The sequence below is a fragment of the Ceratina calcarata genome, unplaced genomic scaffold (genome assembly GCF_001652005.2).
Source record: "Ceratina calcarata isolate Rehan_Ccalc_2016 unplaced genomic scaffold, ASM165200v1 scaffold78.2, whole genome shotgun sequence".
Classification (NCBI taxonomy): Eukaryota; Metazoa; Arthropoda; class Insecta; order Hymenoptera; family Apidae; genus Ceratina; species Ceratina calcarata.
In genome coordinates, this window is record NW_017179105.1 from 1,748,777 (window position 1) to 1,771,843 (window position 23,067).

Below are 23,067 nucleotides of genomic sequence, written 5' to 3' on the forward strand. Positions count from 1 at the left end.
ACTCGATCTCGCTTCTCTTTGACGCGACCAATAATCTCGATCATCGCGGTGTCGTGAAAAAGAGAGAGAGAGAGAGACAAGGAAGGGGTAGCGAAAAATCGTCGGGGTAGTGGAAAATCTAGCCCGACGGGAATGCCTCCGGCAAACGCAATTGAAATTAATTTAGTCGGTCGGCCCTTCGGCGCGGGGGAGAGGGAGAGAGAGATGAAAATTCGTGGCAGACGCAACGGAGAAGGACAGGGTAGGCGCGTGTAAGTACACGTACGTGCGCAGGGGGTAGTAGACGGTCGTATGCACGAAAAGCCTCGGTTTCTCGCCGGGCGGCCTCACAATGTGCGACGAAGACGAAGATGTATGTGCGTTGCACGGATTGCGAAAGAGCGGTTAGAGAGGAGAAGAGGGCTTCGTGCTTGGCCAGAAAAAAACTCTCGTGGACGCCGCCGGGGCGTCGTACGCCTCTCTTTCTCGACCTCATCCACCGCTATCGTTCGTTCGGTCTCTCCCTGCTCTCCTCTCGTTCCCGGTTTCTTCCCCGTCTCCCCGGCCGGTCCCCTCGTCCACGGTCGTACACATATGCCGACACTTCCATGCGTGTACCACTTCTCCTCTCCTTCTCTCCTCTTCCTTTCTTTCCTTCCTTCGCACCCCCGCCAACCGCGTTTCGTCGCCGCTTTTTCGTCTCCGTTTCCTCCGTCTCCCTCGCACGCTCTGTCGTTCGCTCTTCCGCGCACGCTCGAGTGTACGACGAAACGCATCAAAGAATCCATCAAATTAAAAACGCAATTATAAAAAAGCGTCGTCGCCTCTTTGTCGAAAAGCAAGCCTGCCGGAGCGACCCTCCAGGCCCGCTTCCACCCTCTCCCAACCCGGTCCGTGCTCCACCACCCTCTGCCGACCGTGTTCCCTCGCATGTACGCGGCGCGTACGAACTCGCGACGGTACAGCGCGCGGTATATCAGTCGTCCCTGCGTGGATGTGTCGCGCGAGTTCGAGCCCCCTTCTCCTCGGTCACCTTCGCCGCATGTGCACGTACGTCTGGGTTCCTACCCCGAAAAAAAAAAAATGCTATCGATCCCCCGTCCTCTCCCGGCGAGACCGTGTGTGCCCCCCCCCCCTCTCCCCGTCCCGCAGCACGCGTTCCGCGGCACACACGATCTCAATTATAAAACGCTTCGAAACATGGCCCCCTTTTCGTCTCTCCCGTAAGCCGACGCGTAAAGACGACGACTGGGTGGTATGAAAAGCGCGCGCCGCACAGAGTCGTTGCACCCGCGCGACACGTCGCAGGCTACGCGTTTCGTTCGTACATAGGTGGACCCTCGGTGGTCGCGCCTCGGTTCACGCTTACTTTCATCCGCCGTCCCTTCTCCATCACCGTTCGCGGTTTTTTTTTTTTTTCTCGGTAAATAGAAATGCGCATGCACGACGTTCTCGAAACTGGGTCGAAGTTTCGGACGAAATTCTAAATGCTAATGTATGTGCAACGGACCCATCCGTCGATGCATCCGCGCGGCTGAGAATTGTGAATTATTATTATTGGCCGACGTAAGAATAACTAGCTAGGGCATGGAAGTGTGGCAGATGGTTGCTTTCGTATTCGTGGCTTTCTTCCGACAAACACCGGACTCGGGAGACGGGAACTTTTGAAAAAATAATATTTTCATGAGACGCTCGAGGATAAGCGCGGCAAGAGTGAGAGCTTATACCGCGAACCGTGGTGGCAAATTTTTAAAGAGACCGAGGCCGATCGACCTATAGCTACATACATACATACGTACGTAGTCTGCCGTCGATACGAGTTAAGGATGAAACGTACGAGCCGAGCACGTGTGTTATCCGTACGTACGTGTGGATAAAAAAAAAAAAAGTTGATCGGTGGGACGTAGAGCCTCGGCATCGAGCGCGGAGGATCGTATACGCGATATTCAACGGAGCTGGCAATTAATCGAGGGAGCGAGAGACCGTTCGGACGTAGGAAAAAGCGGATAAGTCTCGGTCTCTCGAAGTGCGCGACGAATCGCGAGGATAGGGGTGGTGGCGGAGTTCCGATACCCTTCTTCTCCCCGACCGGGTCCGCTTTTTCTGCTCGCAGCAGCAGCCGGCTATCGATCGGATATTCAAAAATTTCAGAAACGAGAGAAGATAGGAAGCCCGGAGAGCCTGGGCAAAGGCTGGCCGAAGGACGAAAGATGGACGAGAAAGAGAAAAAACCGGGAAATGGGGTTGGAAAAGAAAACGGGGGTGAGAGAGAGACTCCAGGCTGCGGAGGGATGAGCGCGAAGTGGGGGAGGAGGGTGCGGGCAAGGGATGAGTTGTCGCGAGCGGACACCCCCGGGGTTAAGGGGTGGGGGGTTAACTAACGCGCGCTACTCCCAAAGACGCGGGCTCTCTCCTTTTTGTTTCCACGAGAGCCTTTTTCTTGTTGCTCTCCCCTACGACTCTCCCACCTGCGGAATCCGCGGGTTCTCGTGCCGGCCTTTGGTCGCTCGCTCCTCTCCCTTTTCTAGCTCCCTACCCTTCCCCGGTGTACTCGGCCACCGTCGACCACCCTCTCTCGCGTCCACCTAAAATACGAGTTCGATATTACCTTTCACCCGGCGACTACTCCGTACCTCCGGGCACGCTCTTCGATCCGGAACCGGCCCGACCATTACCGATCCCCGCGCAATTTAATTACTAGCATTTTATTAAAAGTATCGACAGCAGCCGTCTTGTATACGACTTTGCAAATTAATGTCCCGGACCGCCGTCGCTACCACCACCGACGCCGCGAACTCTTCCTCGGTTCCGCTTTTGCCAATATCGAGAGGAACCGTGCCCGCGAAAGCTCGACAAAAAACCTTGAAATTAATATTTCCTCCATTGCTTCGTCGAAAGGCGAAAGGGCGTTGACCCTTCCTACGGGCTCAGCCGGCTACGTATACACATAGGAAATACGCGAACCTATACGCGACCGATACTACGCGCAATGACAATGCCGTTATACCCGCAATCTATACAGCCGGTGTCAAAAGTGGCTACCTCCCGAGCAATACGATTTACTTCACGAATCTTACATGTGCGTCCGGTGATGTAAAATTCTTTGATTCACACGAAATAAAAGTTGATTTATTCGTTCATTCATTCCAACACCGGTTAATTGATGTGACGCTTGAATGGAAAACATGCGAGCGTAACGACGACACAACGACGAGTCGTACGAAATTCCGTTTGGCAAATTTTCATCACTTTTGATTCTCGCTGTATTATGTCCGCGCGTTTCTCCCTTCGATTTGCAATTTTCCGACAGATCCCCTTAGCCGTAGAGTACCGAGGGGGTAAATAGAAAGAAAAAAAAGAATATAATAAATAGAAACGCGCAACCCGTGTCTGGTTCGGAGACGAGACGGGGTTGGCGGCGATGATGTATACGGGATATCTGGACACAAAATCGACAAAACTAGGCGGCGCGCGAGCGGATGAAACGTCAGGTGCAAGACGGGGCCAATAAAATCGAGGCGAATGTAATTGACTGGTAAATAAAAGGCGCGAGACGCGTGAATCAATATACTACTACCTGCCTACCTAGCTGGCTGGCTGCCTGCGCGAATAGAGAAACAAAAATTGAAATACACGCGCTTTGAAAATCAAACCCGGCGCGGTGCGACGAGAGGTCTTGATGCGACGCATCGGCTCCGATCTAAATTGCTCGGCACTGCCACGATACATGACGTTTATTAATTATAGGAAGTGGGATTTAGTTGAGGGAAGGGGTGGTGTGCTGTGCCAGGTCCGGCTGCCCGGCTCCTCTCTTTCTCTCTTTCTCTCTCTCTCTCTCTCTCGCTCTTCGAACAACTTCGATTCTCCCCGGCCACGCTGTTCGTTATATGTTCGCGTCACGCTTGCAATCGGATGCGAAGCTGAATTTTACCCGTCGGTCTTTCCTTCAAAACGCGTTTCCAGAAACTGTGACCGGATAATCTCTCGACAATCATTTATTTACCCTAAATCCCCTTTGAACGAACCGGCGAGGGGCCGCGACAAACAATTCGATACGTGAACTGTCTATTACGCGTATCTCCGCGTCCGTTTCTTAAAACGGTTACGTATCGGGACAATTATTGGAGAAGATACCGAACGAGCTTTACTGCGCGCACGTCGACCAACGGAGACAAACGCGGTCGTTGACACGCGTTTCTTTTCACCGAATAGCTGCCAACGATAAGAAGCTTATTGTTGAATTTCGCCGCGAAGACAAAGTCTGCCTCGTGGCGAAATATAATAACTTAGTAGTATCTCCCTTCGTCGGTTTCATAAACACTGTATCAACGAGGGAGCATCATCCGAAGATGCTCCCTCTGTGATATCGTCGTTCACGGCCAAAGGAGAAGCGTCGAATAGGCGAAGAGAAATAGGAAAAAAAAAATAAGGAAGAGAGAGAGAGAGAAGGTGCGCACTCCGGAAAATCCCACGGTTCGGCAATACCTTTTCCTCTCGCGCGATCCGATTTTTGGAAGTGCACTCTGTCTCTAATCTCCTTCGACGTAATCCGATCCCGATCTCGGAACTCCTCGAGCTTTCGGCGCAGGAAAATTTCGCTTCGCGCCTTCTTCCGTGATTCGCATTATTTGGTGAATTAAACGGATGAATCAATTGGAGCGAATTACTCGAATCAGTACTACTTCGCTCGCGCTTGAAAACGCCGAATATCCAGCTTACCGTACGACAGGATCAACGATTTGAAATATACATGAGATTCAGATCAATCGCGTTTTCGTTAATCGTACAATGATAAAATACTTCTACGCAAATTGTCCGTCATGAACGGACGATGCTCTACTGACTGTTCCAGCGTCGGCCGTTTGGAATGTTAGAAATTGAGGCGATAGAACAGAGTCGAGGGAGAGGAACAGCGAAAGAGAGAGAGAGAGAGAGAGAGAGAGAGACAATAGTCGGCATTGGTTAGCACCGAAATGTCAGCTGACAGGTTTCGTGCGGTTACGTAAACTTATATAGCGATGTAGATAGTCGAACTGGAATGGGGACGTTCTCGACGTCGTCGTCGTCGTCGTCTCGACGTCCGACGAAATGCACTTGCGTGCATTACTGCTCGACGCAAAAACATTGCGTTCTCCTTCTCGTAACCCTTCTCTCTCGCAGACACACACACACACACACACACACACACACACACTCTCTCTCTCTTTCTCTCTCTCTCTCTCTCTCTTCTTTTTCACCATCTTTCGCGTTACTCAGTTCCACCGGCAGCCGAGGCTGCATGCATGTGCACGCATGCGGGTACACGACTGCAAACACACGCGCAGCGTTGCACCGCGATGCACATAGTACATAGCGTGTACACGATTCCGGGCAGCCAGGAATGTGACACAACGAGCCTATCGCCGACGATCACGGTGTCGAGCCGAGTTACCAACAACGATACCGGTATCGCTTCGAACGGGTGATAGTTCCTCGACGTATCGCAATTTCGTTCCGGTGGCGAAAACGAGCCCGAAACGCGCGACGCTGACAGCACATTCACCGATCGACAAGTGTACGACGGAAAGGCTTGCACTTCATTAAGACCGTAATTAGAAAATCGGCTGTAACAGAAAACTGTCCCCGCGTTAGACACTTCCGGAGCTCGACGGCTGGTGAGAATAATGAACGCGTATTCTTGTTTCGACGTTATCATAGAATTTTGTGAGTAATTTTTCTTTTGAATTCGACCCACGCGGTAACCAGCGCGAACAGAGAAATTAATTGATCGCGACGCGTCGTCGCGTTCGCAGAATTTCGAGCGCGACGCGACGAGCGTCGGAGTCAAGGTGGAAGGAAGGCTTAGGCCTCCAAAGAATCGATAAAAAAGCAGCTGCGACGTGGAGCACCGGCGTATGCACATACGTACTTACTGTATGCACTCGCCGTACGTACGTGCATATATGGCGGTTTCCGAGCGGAATCGTACGAAGGAAAATATGAGGGCGGCGTTGTTTAGCCTTCGCTTCCCGTCACCGGATAAGTGCGACCTATTAATCAGTTTCTGCTCGCGAAACTTAATTTCGTCTCTTCGAACATTCCCACTCAAGCGATAGACGCGTCGAGATGTTTAGTCGCCGCCGAGTGACTACGAAATCTTGACGATTTTTCCTTTCGCAATTATCAGTAATAATCATCTATTTGCACAAACTGCTGATTCACTGTTGCACGTCTGCTGACCGGTTTACATTTCGCAGTTACGTAATTATGAAAAATCGAGCAAAGCGGCACGACTTGCCGATTCGCAAATAGCTACGTGGACGAATCGACGAATCTGCCCGTTACTCGTATAACAATCGCTCTTCTCGCGAGTTTATCCTGCAAATAGAACTGCTCGATTCGCGGACGATAATAAAACGTCGCTTATTGCCATCGATGGCGGTGACGTTTCAGTTTAACAACGGGGAAAAAATCACATTCGCTTTTTTTTTTCCCGACCCGGTGCCTCTTACACAGCCGAACGTTCGGCCGTATCGTCAAATCACCGGCTCGGAGACGCTGCTCCGAAACATACAAGGAAAGTAATGGATTCCGCTAATGAGTTTTACTATCGACTTCGCTCCTGGATCGGAAACGGCGCACCTCTCACAAAGAAGTGCGCGGACCGCAGATTCCAGAGGACGTTTAATTATAGAATTACTGTTATCGTTATTAGGTATTATCAATGGACAGACGCGTGCCCCGATCTGTACACGCGACGTATCGACGTGTCGTCATTGACAACGGGCTTTTTCAAGGGAATTCACTGGAAGATCTAGAAAAGACGGAAGACCGAGGTCGTTTCCCAGTTAATTTAAGAAGATCGATAATTGCACGGAATTGTTTGAGAACGCAGTAATGCGCGCATCGATCGAGCGAATCGCTCGCTCGTTCCTCCGCTGCCGCCGTCGCGGAGTTTACTTGATAATATTTCGGTGTTCTATTATTAAGCGCGTGTCAATGGCAGCTGCGATAATTAGTAAACGCTGCTTTACGGCTGACGAACGTCCGTTGCACTCGAAGCTTATGGAACGGTTACCATGCTCCGTATAATCTGTAATAGGAAAAGCTACTTTCAGGCTACGAGATTACGAGTAAGTTACACGGTAACCATCGATCGCGTTCCTCGATTAAAATCTTTTTCCAAAAGAAATATGCGAGCGCTTCGTGCAACGGAGACCCCGGGTTCGGCATTAACGACACCAGCGCGCAGAAGCGTGTAATTTAATGCTGTAACGATTAATTCGACTACGGCGACGACGTCGACGGCGTCGATCTCCGTCCGTTCGAAATCACTTTGCGTGGCTGCTCGATGACGTAAGAGCCAGCGTGCAAGCAAAAAACCAGCGAAATTGGTGAAACAGTTCTAGCCTTTACAGCGTTATACTACTACGCCTCGGCCCGACACTTGCGTCACTGATGATAAGATCTTAATAAGCGCCACGAATATAAGCCGGAGCGCACGGAAAACGATATTTCTCGCGTCTTTGCTCCGCAGTTTTTTTTTTTTTCTACCATCCTTTCGCGACGTCAAACGCGCGGTTATTAGAGACGATCTTGGAACTACTCTTACGATGCTCGCCGAGAATCCTTGAAATTCGAACGAGCCGCCTCGTCCTCGAAATCTTGTTTCGCGGTGCTTCAGGAATTTCTGCCCGATTGTTGGAAAAAAAATTCGCCCGCGGGGACAGTTTCGACTGGGTAAATGAAACGGTCGTTGAAAGCGCGCGGCTTCAAATCGTATTTGCGAGTATCCATTGGAATAGTTAACAGTTTGTGAATGCCGCGGAAGGTGGGAAAGGGAGACGAGAGACGAGGCCTCGGTAAGAACGTCGTCGGTCGATCGTTTACTCTGCAAACCGACACTGCGCCCCGCAACGCCTGGCTCCGGTGTGCAAGTTAATCTGCACGTAGACGTCGTATCCTCGAACGCGATCAGTACCACGGTCGCTTATTGGCCTGATTTTCGCCATTATCAATATTAATAGAGTCTTGGTCCATTAGCCGTTCTAAAGAGCGCCACGTCGAACCCTGGCTCAGAGTCCACTGCACAAATACTTTTTCCATTTAACAGATCTTTCCCGATACACGATTCAATGGAACATAGTCACGGATCGAAATAAACAACATATTGTAATTTGCAGAGAGTCACGATCTTCGTGTTTTAACACTCCGGATGACAAATTATGAATCAACTGTAAAGATGTATCACCCTTGAGAAACAACTGAATCATCAGATTCGAGGAAAGGACAAAAATAGGATCTGCGTGCCAAATTAATAGTCGGGGATAATTCTGGTAGATAAAAGTCCTGGCTCGAGGACGAGGCGTAGGCTGATCTGAAGATGTTGGTATGTCGCGTGTATTTGAAGGAACGACTGAGAAATCGCACGTGGGTATTCGAGCATTAGTAAGCGACGACGACGTCACGCTCGTTCGGGCTCGATTATTCGTCATGGTCGATAAAGCATCACGCGAATTCCACCATTTGCGCCTCAAACATTCGTCCGTTATTTCATAAAGAAGAAGTTTTCGACGATCTTCCATGCAGAGAAACTTAGATCACTGATTTTTATGAATAAGTACCGTAGGAGATTTTCACGGAGGATTCTTACGAATCTTTTGTCAGGCTCTCTGTCTATCGTCTCCCGTGTAACGCACGAATGCATGTACGCATGTACTTGAGTGAAAGGGCGACGTACAGTGTATGAGTCATCCACATCTCATTAATGTAGAGACAAACTCTGTCGACAGTTGTCCGCCTGTCCAGGTTTAGAAATGATCGATCCCGTTCGTTTACTAATTAATCGATTATGCAACGCACCGGGCTACGCGAATAGTCAATACGAATCGTCTATTTTTACGTTTCCTGTTCCTTGCTCGCGGATCATCCATAAATGCAGTTAGAACGTAAGGTCACTGTCATTTTTTTCACGCCGAATTCAGAATTTTACCTTTCAAATGAATTCAAATATTATAATATGCAGTAGAAACGGAAACGATGTTCTCACGGTATTCTATACTTCTTCTACATAATTAACGACGACCACGGAGGACCCTCGACCGATCGGTCGCCATTCGATGACCGCTTTGCATCTCGCGTGTAATCGCTAGTTCTGCGGCTAATTAACATTTCGTATAGTCGACATGACCCGCGTGTAGTAACGCGCGACGTAAAAATAAAAGAAGACTTTCAGTGGAGGACACCTCCCCGTGCAGTGAGGAACACGTGAAGTTACGCAAGCTCTAAATCACCGATCACTTTTCCTAACTGCACATCGGCGATGCAGGACCGAGCAGTCTCGCTCGACGTTTCAGATCCTTCGTTTGCATAATTGAACATTTGAGAAGGTTCTTTCATTGACGCGGAATAAGGCGCAGTTTTAAACACGCGTAGGTACGTTTCCAAGTTTGTTCGCGAGGCTGTCTTAGCGGAAAGACAAGTCCGGAGCAAACAAAACAAGTTGCGATCGCGGCGACTTATACCCCGTTCCTTTTAAAACAGACAAAGTTTCGCGTCGCGAAGTCGGTCTAGAAAACGGCCAGTTGGCGTATGAATCCTTTAAGCGACTCGACGTCGCGCCTCGCTCGATTCATAACTCCCTCGGCAAATTTTACGCGACGCCGCGTCATGTTTTCAGTTAAATCGATAACGCCTAGCCTGCTACTTAGCATTACGTACAGAGCGCACCGTGCTGTGCACGGGTTTCCACGGCCGATCTACTTTCGGCATCGCGGCTACGAAAAAATGCTGGTCAGTAAGACGGTTTCAGATGGTAACGGAGTAGACGCCTCGTGTCGTCTTCGAGTCATTACGTAAGCCCCAACGTGCTGACCCTTAAAACGTTCCGTCGATGCGAATTGCATCGCGCGGTTGTTTCCACTTTTTATTTAGAAGTCGAGTAAACCCGCCTGGTTACGAAATTCGAGTCTCGATTTTCAATGGGAACGCGTCCCGTCCGCGGCGACGGCGTGTTTATTTAATTATATAATACTGCTCGATGAGAAATCAGTGTCATTATGATACGGAGCTAATCATGTTTCTTCACTTCCAAAAATATCATTCGATCATCATAATCAACTATGCATGTTATGACTTTTTACTTTGATAAATGATGTTTCCATAACTTCAAAACGTGTATTTCGCACTTCTATGCTAATGAAAACATTGTTTTATAAAAAACGATACTAGCAGATGGTTCGTGTTTTTCTTGTAATTGTTACATAGTCGATTTTTATGCAGAATGAACATTTACGATATCGATAATGATTCAGATGTTCTCTTTCGTCATTTAAACGATGTGCAATCGGCGAGCAGTTGATTTTTTATCGATAAGTTTTGGAATCCGGGATTCTAACTTGGCCGGAGGAAGACCTATGCAAATAATCGTTTCGCGAAGGATGTCTCGGTGCTGAATCGAGAAATTTGAATTTCCAGTTACCGGCACGTGACCGGAGGAAGAAAAATTCCCGGGGACCAAGTTCGACACATGCAGACGTTACGTAAGTCTAAATCTGCCGGCCATTTTGCCAACACGCGCGGGCGAGCGAGGCTGAACATTGGTGGATATGTGCGTGAGCCCCTCCGTCGCGTCTGACGACTATCGTCTCTCTCTACTGTGCGGAGCGGAGACTGGATCCAGGCATTTTGAATGTCATCGCAGTTAACCGGCGCATTATCGTCGCACCCGTTTCCACTGAGATGAGAATTCGCGTGCGATTCAGCGTCGCGACGCCTCGCTGCGGCGCGCAAGCGCTCGCTCCTCTCGGGCCCGTTACGAGCCGATTCGTTCCCCGTTGCGACAATCGACGAGTGCGATCGCACCGATTTCACGGTACGGAAGAATGTACCGTCACGAAAGTTCGTCGATGATCCATCGTCGTTTACTGAATGAATCAGAGAAATGTCGCTCGGACGACGGAATCAGGCCAGACGTAACGACGATTAAAAGGTAGTCGGATGTGCGTGCCGGGTTCTTTTTGTTTCGCCGATCGAAGAAGCTTTTACGCAACCCGAATTCTTTCGTCAGCGTCTCAAGTGCTCGGGCGAGAGGAATTCGCGACTACGGGGGAAACAATGAAGGAATAATTCCTACGCGGCGTGGACGGGTGGCGCGAGTAAACGGGCCGTCGTTGGAAGAGAGAGAAAGAATTTTGAAAATATTCGTGGAAGCGGAGTTTTCAAGTTGTCACAATGGCGCAACCTGTTGCTCGCCGGGCTTAGAAACTAAAGGTTTGCGCTTAAACGTAACGGACATACTTTGTTTGCCCTCTCCCTCGATTTTCTCTTCCTTTTTTTTATTACACTGCCGGTATCCACGGTCGGATTTTTGCGAACCGGGGGAAGACGAGCAGCACGCGCCACCGCCGCTCTCTGGTCCATAATATTTTCGGAATAAAGAATCGGATTTCTTTCTGGCCTAGGCTCGGCGTAAAAACGAATTACGCGGGCGCGGCGCCGCCACGCCGGGACGATGAATATATTCAAGCATTTCCGCTTGTTTTTCCGTTCCCGCTGCCCCGTACGCGGCGCACGGAAAATTATAAACAATTTCTCGAAATTACGGGATCGGGTTTTGCGTATATCGGCGAATACTTACACGTTTTACAGGATATCGCGATTCCATTGTTGGAATTAAATGGCCGGGTAGTATCGCGGTTTTCCGGCGAATTTATGTGACGAAGCGTAACAGAATTAACTGTGGCGCGGGGCAAATTGGTTGTGTTAATTTTTCACGTGCATTTTCACGACCGTACCACCGCGCGCAGCGGGTCGGTCCGGCCGGGCCGCGCCGGCCAGCCATCCAACGGTATTGTTCCAGCGGGAAGTTTTCCGCGGGATGCAAATATTCGAAAGGGCACTTCAGGCGTACATTTTGTTTTCACGAAACATTAAAATGAAAAAGGTCCATTACGATTCGTTCGAATTTAATTATCGTTATTTCAAACGGGCCACCGGTCCGCGCGTGTTTATTTTACATAAAAATGCCCGGGCCACGGGATTTTATACCGCGACCCGTAAAATTCTGTCACATTTAATATCTTTATTCGTACGCGCGTATATACACGCTCGACGCTGCAAAATGGCACGCGAGAACGAACGACGGACGAGTCGATAGCGGTCGTCTCTGTCTCTATCTATCGGTCTGCTTCATTTTCCCTCGCGCGATTCCCGTCCGCGTCGCAGAATACTGGACATGCGACGTTATCGATCAACCTCGCACTGAATCATCGGTTTGCAGTAATTATTTTCACGACACGGTTTATCGCCTTTTACTTTGGTAATTGAACACCGCCGGGCTAGAGTCCCACAGCTTTTTATTTTTCTCCGTGAAAAAATTACCTCGATAATCGCTTTCCTCGTCCTATTTCGATACGAACGAAATATCAATCCGTCGATTGGCTCGCGTGAACGTCGACGCGTATACAGGAAATTCGAAGAAACGAATATTTTTAATTCGAAGGAAGATCGGCGAACGCCCGATGGAAACCTCTCTAGTCGCTGCTCAAGGACTTTGACACGCTATGCCTGTCGTTCTAAATCGAGGTCAAACCGAATTTTCTAGTTTAACCTACTAAATAAGGCAAATTTCTGCTTTCTAAAGCAAGACGCTCCACGCGGCGCGCCGAGCACCGGTTAGATCGTAACTTCACCGTGAACTACCAGGGATCTCGAAATTAGTCCCGGGGCCGACGTTCTGGGATTTCCAAACGACCAAACCGCGGGAAGGTGTATCCATCTAACCATGTACGTGCAAACTGTAAACCCCGCGTCTATTTGCGCTTAGAATACGACACCCGATATTGATTTTTCCTCCCGCGAAATAGCAGATTAAATAATCGTTTTCCGACAATTTTTCCGGCGCAGTTACGATTTCGGCCGCGCCGGCCCGTTTTTCCGATCAAATCATCGGACGAGGTCTCGTTGATAGATTCGCGATTTCATTTGGCAAGGATTAGAGACGAGAAAAACAGGCTAGATTCCCGGAGGTATTCAGGACGCGGATGGGTTCATTTCGCGATTTAAAAAGCTCGTTCGCGCCGCCGTGTCCCGGTGTGTCCATGTAGCCCCGGTGTGTCAACACGCGAAGAGAATTTCATATTGGTTATTATCATACGAATATAGCAGGCCTAGGATTACATGAATAATTGTCACGTACACACCCGGCCGCGCGATATGTAAATCCGCCATTATTTGATACAGTTGCGACAATCGTTTGCGCTGCCGCTGGATTCGCGCGGGGGCTCGCCTTTTGTACACTCTTCGACGTGACCCGTCTACGATTATTAATATATCGATCGCCCGATTCTTTCCGCGGCGGCGACGGCGACGCGCTTGCGAAACCGTTTGCGAAATTCGTTGCTTTTTGTTTGCCACCGCTGCCAAGCAAGGAACACATCGCGAGTATTGTTAAATAACCGGGGCCAGAGTCTGATATCGCTTCCTGTATTATCAATTCATGGCTGCAGCTTTTATGGATTCAAAGCGAATACAGTTTCCACCGTTTTAATAGATTTTCGGCGGAACCAGTTGTACGAACTTCCTACCGACAAGGTTTAGCATAAGCAAAAGTATGGGATTGTGCAAGTAATGCGAGCGTGAAAGAAAACATGCCCGTCGACTCTTGTAACGTCACTCGGTTTCGTCACTCGAGCGATTAGTTTGTATCACCTGTGCTCGATTAAAAATCAGACGATGGAAAGAGGAAGAGGAATTTCGACGAGCGTGGCCAACACGTTTCGTTGATGTTTCCAGACATGTGTGTCAGTTTTTGTTTTTGGCCCGTTAAAGTGACAAAAATTTTTTCACGTCCGATCGACGACGCATTCCGTGACAAACGGTTGAAAATCGAATCGCGGCTTCTATGACATCGACTATGAACAATATCTGAAACGTCGGATCAACTCTCGCAGTTGTACCGTCCATCGCCTCGCAAGGTCAGGTGAAAATGGATGAAAGACAGTAGACGAAGGAGCGAACATTTCCCTCGTAACTTTCCACGAATCTTCCGATTCTTCGATGTTCAATAATTCACGTACGCGTATTATATAACGTTAAAAAAAAACTGGCATTGAGGCTCGGGATTAAAAGCGAAGACAATTTATATAAACATTTATATAACGAAACGGGAGCGGTAATAAACTATTGAAACGTCGACGAATATTTCACCCTGACACGTGATTCCAAAAATTTCATGCGATTACGTTTTACGCGATAGTAATATCCATTACGCGTTCAATTACGTCGGCGATTACACCAATAATTATTATTGTCGATTTCTTATAGCTCGTCAACAACAATTTGTAGACAATTGCAGGTTTAAAAAAAAAAAACAAAGAACAACTTGATGAGATAAGGAAATCCACTGGTTAAAGCGGTACGTAGGTACGTCGTACGTCGACAACGTGAGTTCTATTTATTCCTTCTATCAGCCGTGTTTGCTCGTAATTCTAAGCAAGTCTCCCCCGGCAAGCGTTAATTTGACTAAGTTATCGCGTCAATAAGTGTCTAACTTTTAAACGAGAGCGGTGGACGCGAACGGCGCCGTTTCCGGTGGAAAGGATTTATCGAGGAGCCAGTCGCGGGTTTTATCGTCGGATTCGAGGTTAAGAATGAATCGGCCCGAACTGAATCACGTTCGAACCGTGCGTGATTTTTCAACGAACCGGCCACGAGAAAATCACGGATCCCGCGTTATCTATCGCGACGATTCCCGCGAACGGAAATTCGGCCGAAGGACGGAAAGGAGACCGTGTAACGGAAACCCTGCGCGCTGCGATATCAACTGTGACCGTCGTTTTACCAACATCCGTCCTCTAATCCTAATTGACGAGCCGACAATCGGAGAACATTTTTCATCATCCGGCGACCAATTAGATTTTTTAGCAGAACAATTTGCGTAGAATATTTCCTTGACAACTTGATAAGAGATACCAAATGAAATTAATCGTAGAAAAAAAGAATTGGCGTGAGACTGATTGAGAGAATTTTCGTAAACAGCATCAGAGTTTGGGAGGATCGACTTGAGTTGATAATTTTTATGAAGATTTTTAACGAACAGGGAAATGAATTTCGTATCGCGTTAGAACGCACCCACGACTTTCGCGTTTCGGTTGCCCTTGGATGTTGAAAATGTAAGCGGTACCGGTCGTTACGTGTTCCGGAGCGACAGGTTCCCCTGCGAAACACGTGACGCGTTGCGTACGCTTTCGCAATCGTTCGCCGGTAGGTACATACGTCCCCTGTACCAAGTACGAGGCGATTATTTAGCTTGCGAATTAGGGAGATCGCGTCGTTCGCTAAACTCGATGACAGAGTGTCAAACAACGACTGTGAACCTCGTAACGAGACTGAAACGTTGCACGTTGCCGACGAACGCGGCGTACGGGGTGAATAAAATTTCGTCGATTCGAATCGGAGTGAGCTCGAGGACAATTGCGTATGGGGCGCGCATACGAAGCGGGATCGCGGTGCCAGGGTCGTACCGCGGAAAATAGACGATTTCCGTTTCGCACGAAGCGTTTCGGAGTTCCTGCGGGACGCTTGGCAACCAGACGTCGAAACCGGAGGAACCCCAGAGGGAGGAAACGTAACGGACGCGACATAAGACCGGCTGAACGTAACGAGGTCACTCGTTACGCGAGAGGGAAGACTCGGCGAGGTAGACGAGGCAACGATAAGAGGCTATCGGTCTCGGAGAGCGATATCGCTGGAATCTGCCACGATCGAGTAGAATCATCCCTCGAGTCGACGTGAAAATTGTCACACGCGAAGAGAATCCGATGGGCGACGAAACGTGGGAAGAAATTACGAACTCAGAGGGAGAGGAGAAGGAGGAATCGGCGTGGCTGGTCGAAGAACGAGCACGGTCTTTTCGGCCATTTTGGTGTCTAAGAAGCTCTCTAGTCCGTCTTGTGGCCTGTCGATCTCCCTCCCTTCGACCTCTCCTCCCCGCGGCCCGACGACTTCGTCTCTCTCTCTCTTTCTCTACCTATCTATCTATCTCTCACTCTTTCTCTCTCGTTCGCTCTCTCACGCACCTAGAATCGCATACGATGACACGTGCACACGCTCGCTCACGATGCAGGTACCTACACTCGCACACGCGCGCACACGCAAGGGCACTCCTCTTTCCGTCTCTATCTTTCCCCCCTGATTCTTTTCCTCCTACCCTTCGGCCCCCTTTGCTCCTTCTTTCCTTCTCCCTCTACGACCGTCTGTCTCTCACCCTCTCTCTCTCCCTCTCCCTTTCTCCGACTCTTTCTTCCTCGCTCGCCCTAGGTGTTTCGTTCGGTCTTGCTCGCGAGCCCTCCCTCTCCGCCTCGGCCCCCCTTCCTTTCTTCCCTCTCGGCGTGTCTCGCGCGCGCGACCGCCGACACGCATACACGCGCGAGCGCAATTCTCGCGCGCACGAGACGCGCGCGCTCTCTCGCACTCTCGAAAAACGCGTAGGACTCGCGTGTCCGCGGATTCTCCGGAGAAACAAGAGCACGACGACGCGGCCAAGAATGATCAACGCCGGTACTCACTCTCGCGACGGAAAAGATTCACCGGGTCGCACACTCCCTTCTTCGTCCGCGGAGCCTCAGAGTGGTTGGTAGCGGCTCGCCACTCTCGTGCCGAGCCGGTAGCCGCGCTCCAACGGCATCATTCTCGACATTCTTCGTGCTCCTTCCGTTGTTCACGTGTTCCGTGTGTTCACGATTCCAGATCCGTTGCTCCTCGCGTTACGGTCTCACGGGCACCGAGGAAAACAGCGCGAAACAAACGAAACGACGGCAAACGCGACGCGGCGACCGCGAAAACGAAACGACGGCCGCGAACCGACGAGACAAGGTCTCGCTCTCGCTCGCTAGACCGACGACACGCGTACGAAAAAGGAGATCGAGCGCGAACTAACGAAATGGAATCGACGGTTGCACACCGAACACTCCTGCAGTTGCACCGTGACTCCCCTCCACCGTTTTCCTTCCACGCTAGGAGCCTGTTGCTCTCCACCGTTCGATCCTTCCGATCCTCTCAAGAGCGCCGCCTGTCTCTCTCGCTCTTTCCGTTTCTCTCCGTTCCTCTCGCTCCCTCCCTGTTCCTCGTTTTCCCTTTGCCCCTTTTCGTTTTCCGTTTCCTTCGCGACGTGTTCGATTCGGGAGGATTCGAGTGACGGGAAATTGGAGCCCACCGCGCGATTCCCACCGACGGACCCACGTTTTCCACCGAACGACGTTCCGTACGATCACTGCCACCGAACTCGAGATCCCCGACGACGCCGGCTCGTTCCTCTTTCGTTTCCTCTTTCGATCCTCCTTTGTTTTCCCTTGTTTCTAGGTCAGTCTCTCTGTCCTTGCACTCGTTCTGTCGTCGATCCTTGGATCGTCGGATCGATCTTGCTCAACGGCGGCGGTGCGGTTCCTCTCTCGCGGAACGGAACCGAATCGGCTGTCAGCGGCGCGATCAAATCGGAGCGGAGAACGACTCGGTGGACGTTGACGCGCGGAGGGCGTGAGTTACAAACCGCGAACTCGCGTGCACGACGATGATCAACAACAGCAGCAGCAACAGCCACGACGACGTAACACGGATTCTCCTTTCGACGTACTCGCACAATTTTTTCTCCAGTCGAATCGCGACGCGATCGTTTCCCCCGTCGCTTCCCACACTGTCCCAAAGTAACGCTCTACCCCCGCGGTTATTACTTTTCATTCGCGCACAAAAGAAATCACCATTTTCCTTACTCCGTTCCTCGCTCTTCTTCCGCGTTTGTTTTACTTTGTTTTCTTTCGATTCTCGGCTTATTTTCCCGTCACTGCCCCCCGTCGCGGGTTTCTCTTTCTATCTTTCTCTCTCTCTCTCTCTCTCTCTCTCTCTCGCTCTCGCTTGTTTCCACGGGCTGACGACAGGCGAGAGGGAGACGAAGCGACACACGCACACGCACCACTTGGCCAGGCCTCGACGTTTGATCCGGCTCCGGATATGCGACGTTCGACGAGTTGCATTGGGTCGCGCTGCGCTCCCGTAACTGCATCCGCGTCGGACGGTGCGGCTTGCGCGCTAGGAGCGCCGCCATCCAACCAACCCCACCATCTTCGTCCCACCACCACCAGCACCAGCACCACCCGCCGCCCGACGACACACCACCACTGTTCCTCTCCTCGCCCGCCGACGCTACTACCACCGACTCCTAGCACCAGTACATTTTACACTTAGCGTTTAAGTACGTACCAACACGCGTCGCACACCTTTCTCTACTCGCAAACACCACCACCACCACTACTACCGCGATCATTCTCGTTCTCATTGTCGTCGTCCTCCTAGTCTACGTGTACGTACGACGCGACTAATACACAGCCGCTTTCTCTACTTACTCGCTCAACACCGCGCCGCGGATCATTCTCGTTCTCGCTGTCGTCGTTCCTAGTAGTAGCAGTCATCGTCGTCGTCGTCGTCGTCTACGCGTACACCGGCCTGGACGTAACCGACGCGCGACGCCGTCTTTCTCTACTCGCGAAATACCAATACCACTACGATCGCTCTCCTACCCGCGGCAGTCATCGTCGTCCTCTTTGTCTACGCGCAACCGACACACAGACCCGCCACTACTACCGATCCAACCATCATTCTCGTCCCCGTAGTCGCGTTTCGTCTGACCAACCAACACACTCACGTCTTTTTCTACTTTGCTAACCAACACCGGCGCTCCGGTCTCGGTGGTAGTGATCATCATCGTCCTTTTCGTATGCGTTTCGTTCCCCCGCTCGAAAAACCAACACCACCGTCTCGTAACAGTCATCGTCTACCGTCTGACCGACCAACACACGAGGACTTTCTCTACTCGAAAACACCACCACCGACGCTACTGCCGTCGACCCACTCGTCGTCGCGTTGTGTCGACGCTTACCACGACCACGACCACTACCATCACCATTACCTCCGTCACTGGCACCGTGTCGAGCCACGACACGCGCACCGTTCCTCTTTCTAACGAGCAAGAGCCCTGCGTCTCCGCCGTCATCGACGTCGGTCGTCGTCATCACGGTCGTCGTCACCCAGTGTACCAGACGGCCGTGCGCGATATTTAAAAGATCTGGGTCGTTTTTTAACTATTTACTGCGGTATTATTGATACCCGCGATTTTGACGTTTGTTAAACTAGCTTATCGGCTCAAGTTTTATCGTATGAAATGATAAACGACGTGCACATAGTCTTCAACGCGATAAATCGTCGTTTGTTCAAACGAAGTTTTTAGAAACGAAAACCCGTTATCTCAAATTTTTTTTAACACAGGAACTATCGAGATTCGATCGAGCAAAGATTTACTCAGATTAGAGGATTGGAAAAAATTTCGTCTAGCAAAAATTCAAGCTGGACGCTTGATTTAAGGGCAACGTGTTGCGTTACCAGAAGACGTCGACTACTATCTTTAGAGCGGACGTTTGCTCGTTTCGTCAGTGCACGATTCGCTCCCCGGAAACCTGTTCCAGTCCCAGCATTGCTTTTGTCTTACGTTCATAGATCGACTTAATGCATTCTTACATGCGAGTTCTATCGATTTCCCAGACCGCGCTCCTTTCCGACTTTTCTTCGCGGAACGCGATCCCTCTAGAAGCCAATTTAAGAAAGCCTAGTCGTTCCCGGAACCCAACCCGCCTGATTTAACCGGCTCCGTTTCCCGAAACCCCGATCGTCACTGGTGGAAGAAAAAAAAATCCGCTCCCACGCCCGCTGTCGTCGCACGAGTTACTGGAAAGATGATCAGGAATCAAAGTTGAAAGTATTCGCGTTTCATATCTGGCCGAGTTCTGAAAGCAAATTTATCGGAGTGGCAATTAAGGCAATGTCCAGCTTTTCTAGGAACTTCGCGACGTTTTACGAGCAGATAAATTTCGTTTCTATCTGCGCGTCAGCCAGCGTGCACGAACGGCGACGTTTGGTAACCCGTCTGAACCCCGTCCCGTCCCGCACCGCGCGTACCACCGTGGCCATGACACTTTTAATAGGAGACAATTTGACGCAGTTGCTGCTGCGATTTGAAATTTAAAAGCTAATCGCCATGGCGCGGAGCCACCGCCAGCCGAATCGCGTCCGCCGCGTTTGCCGAAGATCGATGGACAATAAATGTGTAGCAAACGATGCGACGCCGGGAAATCCCGACCTTGTCACATCTCATATACGCGCAAAGATTAGTTTAAAAAATATTGAAAACGTGCTGGCGTCATTTCAGCAGCTGTGCCCGTTGCGATTGCACAGAGAAAGTGTAAAGACGAAACCGTTGAAATTCGTATCGCGATTCTATAAAGAGATAAGCGCGCGCTTATAACTGAAAACCGTCCCGTATTAGGGCAGCAACGGGCTTTGTAATTCGCGCTGGACTCGCGGGATCGTCTATTAATTTATTAACTGCAAATACGCGCACCGTTTCCCGCGCTGCAGTCACGGTATCGTAAAATCTTGTTAAATTGACCGTGAAGTTCCCAGTAATGGGTGCACCTACGATAAACGCGATTATAACTTTTATCTAGCCGCGCTTTTAATCCTTCCCGTTTCTTCATTCTTTTCTATCGTACCACGCGTAATTGGCAGAGCCTCGCGCGTACGCATCGTTCCCCTTCCGTATGCATATCGTACGCGCGCGAACCCGTAAACAGATGCGGTCCGCGCACTTATCCAATTCCTTGGAAACGCGCTCGCATTGAATAACCGGCGGTATTCGCGGATTATTCTCTTCCCTAACTGGATGAATGAACATTTTATGACGATAAGCGGAAGGACGACGTTGCAAACGGAAGTGGGTCCCCTTCGAACCAATACCCGAATGCAATCGCGAATCGTTGGACGCACCGAGCGTTATCGGGGGGTCGGAACCGCGTCCTATCTATGTATCTATTTATTGGCCTATCTTATCTTTTTCGTGCACCGTTTTCAAACTTTGCGCAAGACCACTAGCGATAGAACGCGGCTAGGCGCGAGGGGAGCGTAGATCGAGTAGAAGGGGATGGACCTTGAGGTTAACAGTTTAGAAATTCGTTAGATAATCCTGGGGCACGGCGTGCCTCCGGTTTCAAGATGGCAGTCGAAAGTGTCTGATTAGATACGGACGCGGTGCGCGTCGACGCCTCGCGGGCAACAGATGACGATGGCCAACGACGGACAAGTTACGCAATCCTCGCGAAATTGATGTATCTTCTTCCCAACTCCCGATCCACGCGTGCATCCAGTTGAAACCGTGAAGAACTAGGGGCCACGCCATTTGACCGCGCCGACGTAGTCATTAAGCCATTCGATGACGGCGGATGATTTCGCGGCATGATCACCTCACGACGTTCGCCCCAAAAACGATTCTTTTCTCTATCGAAAGCCAATTCTGTCCCCAGCGTGAAATGTTCAAACTAGCAATTGTCTGCAATCTACGTTTGTGTTAAAAAAAAAAAACGCGGTATTGTTATCACCGGAAAGTTTTACTATTGATATCATCAAAGGCAGTATAATCTATAGTTCGCGCTTGGACAAAAGAACCACTCTACGACGTATTACGCAGCTTGACAGCGAGTAACGTTATTGTCGTAGGGTTAAAAATTCATTGCCGGACGGTTAATGCCGCGAGACCGATTCCATGTATACTTGACATTAAATTCTCTCTGCCGGCCTTCTATGCAGCTCGGTTGATGCAGGCATCCAGCCTTTCTCTTTCCGAGCCAATGCCTGTGCCACGTACCGAAAAATCTACGCCTACCCATAGACGAAACCGTTCTTCTCACGAGGTTCTCCGTTCTCCGACAAAAGAATGTCGGACAGGAAGCTGCGAGATGGATAAATGAAAATTGCCCCGCAACGTTTTCCAAGTGGAACTGTTAATCGCGGGAAACCCGATGGACGATGGTCGGTCTAGTTCAAAGAGTAAAGGAGTAATTCATGAGTTCCCGGGTGAGAGAGATATAACGGGGTCTGTGTGTCGTGTTTGTGCGTGAGTTCCTCATCGTTCTGCTCGCAGCAGCGAGCGAGCCTGTCGGATACAGCGGGCCGCGAGCGTGTATGCGTGTTCATTGCTCGTACGTCGATGCCACGTGACGTCTAAATTCAGTCGGCCATTTTGGAGCATGATTCATTTGTTTAGAACGGGTCGGATAGGAGTAGGAGGCGGAGCAACGCACACCAAATGTTCGTCCACGTTCCGTGGATTCGAACTTTCGACGATCCCGTGTCCCTTGCTTCTCGTCCCTCGGATTGGCGAAGCTCGGTACGCGATACCGATCGGTGGAAATTATGTCCGATACCTCGATTGAATTGTAAATCGCGTTACCTGACAATAATTTAACGCTCATTTGCAATGTTTACCTGCCAATTTAATAGCCGCCTGCGTTCAGATCGTTTTCTTCTAAACGAATTAAATATGTAATCGCGTATCAGAATTTTTCATTCTTATTCATGAGCGACGCGTTCGGAACCGGTAAAACCTTTCAAGGCGACGTTTGTAGATGGCCGCGCAAAAGAAAAACAGGATGGTACAAGGCCCGCACCGAAATCGCGTTTCTTTCTCTCCGATTGACCCTCGAGCGTGATCACTGGGGACTCGTCTCGCTCCCGGGATCAAGGAGCGCGACAAGGTTGCCAGCCGTACTTACTTTACTTACGCTGTCCCCTCGAAAAGGTGCATGAATTATTTATCGGCCGCGAATAAAACCAGAAGGAGAGGAAAGCGAACGCATCGGGACAGTGACGATCTTATCGTTATCGAGACGAATTCCAAATCCCTCTCTCCCATTCGTCTATTTATTCCAACGCGCCTCTTCCCCCCCTTTTCAAATCAATTTATAATGCCTCGCACGATTTTTCATCGACGTATCAAGTCGGTCTGACGAGATTATTGATATTTAAGGATGTATTGGCTATACAGACAATCCCAAAAGTTTATGCACTTTAGAAACGCATTTTTTAAAAAGAAATCAAACGTCGGAAGAACATTGCTAATAATAAACAACAAAAAAAAATTTTTCGATTTTTCCGAGATTTTTCCAAGGGGTACCCCTTCAATTTCTTGCAAATTTTCGTTTTTTGCCAATAACTCCCAAACCGTTGGAC

General features: G+C 49.9%; 1 protein-coding gene across 9 annotated transcripts in view; it reads right to left on the reverse strand.

Moving 5' to 3' along the window:
- Eip93F (Ecdysone-induced protein 93F) overlaps positions 1-23,067 on the reverse strand; it is a 65,051-nt gene that overhangs the window by 35,603 nt on the left and 6,381 nt on the right. For 7 of the 9 annotated variants that reach the window (XM_026818132.1, XM_026818131.1, XM_026818129.1 and 4 more), the window contains exon 1: positions 16,527-18,032. The exons of 1 other annotated variant lie outside the window; for it this stretch is intronic. The gene's annotated coding sequence lies outside the window, so the exon portion shown is untranslated. Of the gene's footprint in view, positions 1-2,447; positions 2,525-16,526; positions 18,033-23,067 lie in introns of those variants that run through there. One more of the 9 variants, XM_026818125.1, reaches the window with a different exon arrangement.